This window comes from Urocitellus parryii, chromosome 10 (assembly GCF_045843805.1).
Source record: "Urocitellus parryii isolate mUroPar1 chromosome 10, mUroPar1.hap1, whole genome shotgun sequence".
In the NCBI taxonomy this organism is placed as follows: domain Eukaryota; kingdom Metazoa; phylum Chordata; class Mammalia; order Rodentia; family Sciuridae; genus Urocitellus; species Urocitellus parryii.
The window spans coordinates 138547289-138553288 of record NC_135540.1 but is presented as its reverse complement, the minus strand read 5'-3'; positions in this window follow the sequence as shown (position 1 = coordinate 138553288).

Here is a 6000-nt window from a genome sequence, read left to right as displayed (position 1 = left end):
TCTCAGTTATCTCATTATAGTAATCAAAAACAGATAAATACATAGTCTGTATTAGTTTTCTAGGGATGCCATGGAACAAAGTTCCACAAATTGGGTGGCTTTAGGTAACAAAAATGTATTTCCCAAGTTCTTCTGAAGCCTGGAAGTCCAAATTAACAGGTCAGGAGGACCATGATATCTCTGAAGTCTCTAAGGGAGATTTTTCTTGCCCGACTTTCTTTTAGTTTCTGTGATTGCCAAAGATTCTTGGTGTAACTTGGCTTATGGATCTGACCCTCCCATCTCTGCATCCATCTTCACTGCTCTTCTGTCTTCATGGCTGCCTCCTTGTATGGACACCATCATGTCAGATTAGATACCTCATTTTACTTGATTGCATCTGCAAAACTCCTATTTACACATAAGTTCATATTCTTAGATGCTGGGGATTATGACCTCCACATATCTTTTGAGGGTATAGTTGAACCTATAACATGGACATTCCCATCCTCAGGCCTCACATCAGTATTCACGGGGTTCCTTCTTTCTGCCTGTGCTTTTCCTGTGCTTCATTGCCTCTAGCTCTTGCTACCCTGGGTGCCTGCAAGATGCCTGCAAGGCTGCCACAGGTGCTTGCAAAGTGTCTACAATAGGTCTGATTTTTGGACAATATACCCAGCAGTCTTATGGGGAAGGTGTTACCCTCCTCCTGTTGCAGATAGGGACATGGAAATTTGGAGAGTCTAGAACTCCCATTTTGCAAAGCTGGGAAGTCAAAGGTTGGCATTTGTGATTAGCTGTGTTCTGTTTTGTTTTACCCCGAGCCCAGGATCTGTCATTTTTCTTTCTCTGCACTGTGGGGAGGAGAAGCCCCACCCTGTGTTCCCTGGGTGCCACCTACTACAAAGAGGAATCTCAGGCAAGCACTGGTGCATCCAGGGAGGCCTCAGATTGGGATTGTTCAGGAAACAGGTCAAGGGTCAGGGTTTCTCCTCAGACTTCTCAATGAGAATAGTCTGTAATTAGCTGTTGCATAATCCCACTCTCTGACACATAATTGTTAAAAATTATACAACGAGAATCTCCATTAAAATAAGTGTGCATTGTTATTGGTGAAATCGGGTTAAAAAGAGAGAGTTTTAGGAAAACGAGATCTGCCATTTTCTTCTCTTATTTCCTTTCCTTTCTTCCCCCACCCCCATTCTCTTCCAGTTTACTGTATAGATGAGTTTTCTGTGTGTGTTTGAGCAAATAACAAAGCAGTAAAAGGATCTGATTCATGGTCACATGATGTATTTGTCAGATTTTTCTTGCTTTAACCAAAATATCTGACAAGCACAACTTAGAGGAGGAGAGGTTTCCCTTGGCTCACGGCTGGTGCCGGGCACTTCTGCACGGCATGTGTCTAGAGGCTGCCTCTCCCCTCTGGGTGTCCAGGGTTCCTTGTGGTGCAGTGTTTGGGATTCCCCTTGCTGTAGTGTGTCCTAGGAAGGGCATTGCAAAGTCTCGCCGATGGCTTAGGACCCCGCCGTCATCCCTGCTCTGGTGGGATACCTTGAGTCACTTTTTGCTGGAGTCCACTTTGCTCTGTGGCAGACCTCGTGCACAGGTCCTTCACTCAGCTTTTGTCCAGCTGTGCCCCACAGACGCGCAGGAAGCATGCCCTTGGCCACACTTTGCAGCATGTTTTTGCTGCAGCTTGCTTTCTTCTGTCTGCAGCCAGGGCAGCTCCAGCTAGCCTGTCCCCTGTAGGCCAGGGTCCAGCCCCATCCCCGTGCCTCCGACTCTTTAAGGCTCATGTCAGTTTATGAGGGTGCTCTGTAACTGTGTGCTATGGAGCCCTGTCAGGACGGAGACTTGGGGTTCTCCCACATATCTGTCCTCACCTCCTCAGGGAAGGGGAAAAGATACCGTCACCCTTGTAGACAGTTTTCTTGAAAACAGCCCATCGGTCAATCTGCTGAATACATATCTGAAATTTTTTTTGTACATAGATAGTTTGGTGGGGGGGAGTTTGAGCTAAGGGTCTCAGGACTTGTTTTGTCCCTCTCTTGGTAGATGTGACAGAGATATGTCTAGCTCCATCTATGGAATATAAAGGGCAATTAATTTCCATTGTTACAGCTTTGAGATCCCAATGGGAACCATGGAGGTAGATATATTCCATTTACTGATTTGAAGAGTCACAAGAGATCACCTACCATGTATCCCCAGCAAGCATGAGAAGTTTAAGGTGACCAGAGTAAGTCAATTTTGTGCTGGGAAGAGAGAGAGTGTCAGGGAGTCAGGCAGGTTGGGCCCAGATCATAGACCCTGCATGCTCCTATTGCCCTCCTGCAGGGTACCTGCTCCATCTCACTCTTACCTTATGGGGGTCTTGGTCCAACTCAGGCTGTTCCCTCTTTTCCCAGCACCATTTTAAAACCAGCTATAGTAGTTGAAAACTGTCCCCAACATTTATGATCACCCAGAACCTCAGAATGTGGCTGCATGCGGAAATAGAGTCCTTGCAGTTATACATACGTAAGGATCAGGACATATTGGATCACAGTGTGTTTTAGTCAGCTTTTTCATGGCTATGCTAAAGGATCTAACCAACACAACGACAGAGGAGGAAGAGTTTATCTGAGAGCTCCCAGTTTCAGAGGTCTTAGTCCATAGAAGGCCGGCTCCATTCCTCAGGGCTCAAGGTGAGGCTGAACCTCGTGGCGGGAGAGGGCGGTGGAGAGAAGTAACTCACATCACGGTATTCAAGGAGCAGAGAGAGAGAGATCCCACTCACCAGATACAAATATATTCCCAAAGCTACACCCAGTTCTCACCTCCTCCAGCTACACCCCACCACTTCAGTTACCACTCAGTTAATCCCTGCAGGGGATTAAATCACTGATTAGGTTAAAATTCTTAAAACCCCCTTCATTTCTCTTCTGAACCTTCTTGCATCGTCTCACACGTGAGCTTTTGGGGGACACCTCACATCAAAGCCATAACATGGTGAGCCCTGAATTTAGTGATTGTTGTCCTTCTAAGATGCTGAGAGGACACAGTGAGGCACAGAGAACAACACTGTGCAAGGTGGGGTCAAAAAGTGGAGGGCTGAGTTGGCAGCCCTGGTTGCTGAGGATGGCCAGACCCACAGGAAGCCCGAGAGGCAAGGAAGGTCCCCCACAGCCACTGGGGGGACAGCACCCTACTGGCAGCTAGACTGTGGACCTCTGGCTGCAGAACTGTGAGAGGACAATTTTTGGGGTTGTTTTAGATGACTGAATTTGTGGCTTCTTTCTTTTTCTTTTGTGGCAGCCCTAGGAAACCAGCAGACCACTGTCCACTATTTCTGCATCAGTTTTCTGCTCAAAGACAACACACATCCCTCAGATGGCAGAAATCGGCCTGGTGTTCCTCATCCGGTTTTCCTCAAACTTGTGCTTTGACATAGAGACAAATATTGAATATTTGTCGCAATAAAAGCATTGATTTATAGCTGATAATTAGCTTTAATTTGAAATCACTTCACAATAAATTAAAACTTTATAATAAACACAGAAGAAGTGTGAATGGAAGAAATGAATAATTACGTGCTATTTACCTCCTACTATTGGTCCTGCCTCCTGATAGATCCCCTCCCCAATTAACTTCAAGTTCTCACTCAATTATTTGGGTCAATTCATGTTCTTTGGAAACAGTTTACATCTTTATTCAATGCATTTAAGCTTCATCTGAGGGAGTGAACTGATTACAAAAAAAAAAAAAAAACCCAGCAAAATAAAAACAATTTTGAAACTGCAAGTAAGTGGGAAATTATTAAAAATAACTTGGATAATGGATTGAGGAGAGCATAATTTTATTTTAATTTACCGGGAGAGGGAAAATTGTCCAATTATTAGAACACACAAAAGGAAAGATAATGTGTATCTTCATTAACAAATGGTTTATGTGATGATTTTTTGTGTGGGTTTGTCAGGGCTGAGTCTTAGCCCCTTATTTATTATGTTTCCAACTTGACCATTTATTTAAAATAGTTCTTTTTTACTTATGTTGAGAAAAGTTGTTATAGATAAAATGCTGCACAAGGGGCAAAAAAAAAAAAAGAAAAAGAAAATGGTTCTGGTCACATAAAATGGTGTTTCTTTAAAATGAGGAAAGGGGTTTAAATTATCAAAGCAACTGAAATATGGGAATTTCAAACAAGGAATTAAAAAGATGGATTTTCTTCCCACTGTGTACACTCTCTGTCTTGGGTACCATATACAAGATTATGTACAAAAACAAGTGGAAGGCAGTGTACCTGACTCGTATTAGAAACTTTATGGTTAAGTGTTTTGAGTGGCATCTTTTCGGTGGGGGAATCACACTTGTCTGAATTACTGCAAATACCACATTGGCAGGGCTCAGATTAATGAGGGCTGCCTGCATATGTAAAATAGAGAGGTAATATCCGGACACTGCTTCCTTGTTTCTTTCCTAATAAGTCATTCCCAGATGGCGAGTTATACTCCAGAGCCTGGAGTTTTTCACGTGGTGTTAATTTTTTCCATCGTACTTCCTGCTGATCGATACTGCTACCAAAAGCTGCTTTCTGCAATGAATACAATTTAGCTAATGAGGAAGTAGGCAGCACTTCTGTTTGAATTATGGATCGTGTGAGGAGAAAGAGGCTTCACCATATGTCACTTTCTTGAGAGCAAGTGAAGGAGGATTCGTACTATTATTTTATTGAAACCAGAATTGCTTAAGTTGCTGGCTTTCTAGATTTGATGGCTCTTTGGTTGGGTGGGTAAATAATTTTGTAAGTGGAGATTTATTCCCAATAAAACACTACCAGCCAGTGGCAGTTAGGAAATGGGGTTCTGCTTTCTGCTTATTTTTTGGGGGGAACCTTAAAAGAAAGAGGCCAGTCTCATCTTGAATTCATTTTTCAAGTAGACAGCAATCTTGAACCATGGACTTGAACAAGTGCTAACTCAGCTTCCAGTATCTCAAGGCTGCCGTCCTAGGATGACCCCAGCATCGATGAAAGTGCCTGCCTGAGAAACTCAAGATTATGCAAAGAATATACTATTGGTTCTGACCAACCCATGAGGATGGGCCCCTGCCTCCCAGCCTCGTTGGGTGTAGCAATCTCACTATAGTAAGCATGGCGTATTCCCACTCTCTCCCTTTAAAACCCCCAGTCACCTCTGTAAAGGTCAAAGTTGAATTCAGCTCACAGTAGACTCACTCCTATTGTCATTAAAGTCTGCCCTGGCCACTTTAACCAGCTTTGTTTCTCTTTGACAGAGGCCATGATTCTCTTGTAATCGAAGAGGTCAATAGTTACTAGAGTCCCCCAGAGCTCTTGGATTTTCTAATTTGATATTGTGAGGTCAACTTCACCAGGATGCCCAGACACCCAGTAAAGCGTTATTTCTGGATGAGTCTGTGAGAGTGTTTCCAAAAGAGATTAGCACTTGAGTTAGTGGACTGGATAGGAAAGATTCACCAACGAAGACGGCATCATCAAATCCGCCAGGGCTTGAATAGAACAAAAGGATGAAGGGAAAATGTTTCAGTCAGCCTTTTCATCTCCATGATCAGAAAACTGACAAGAACAAGGTACGGGGGAAAATTGTGTTTTGGCTCACAGTTTCAGAGGTTCAGTCCATGGTCAGCTGACTGCATAGCTCTAGGCCTGAGGTGAGGCCGAAGAGCATGACAGAGGACAGCAGCTCAGGACGTGCCAACTAGGAAGTGAGCTCCACTCATCAGGGACAAAATATAAGACCCAAAGGTGACCCCCAGTGACCTCCTTCCTCCAGCCATAGGTTACCTGCATAGAGTTACCATTCATTCATACACAGCACTGGACCCATCCACTGATTAGGTTTCACTGCTCACAGTGTGATCATTTCATCTCTGAAAGTTCTTGCATTGTCTCACACATGAGTTTGGGGGGGGGACACTTCATATCTAAACCATAGCCGAGGATATATTCACTCTGTTCTGCCTGAGAAAGGATATTCATCTTTTTTCTGCCGATTGATG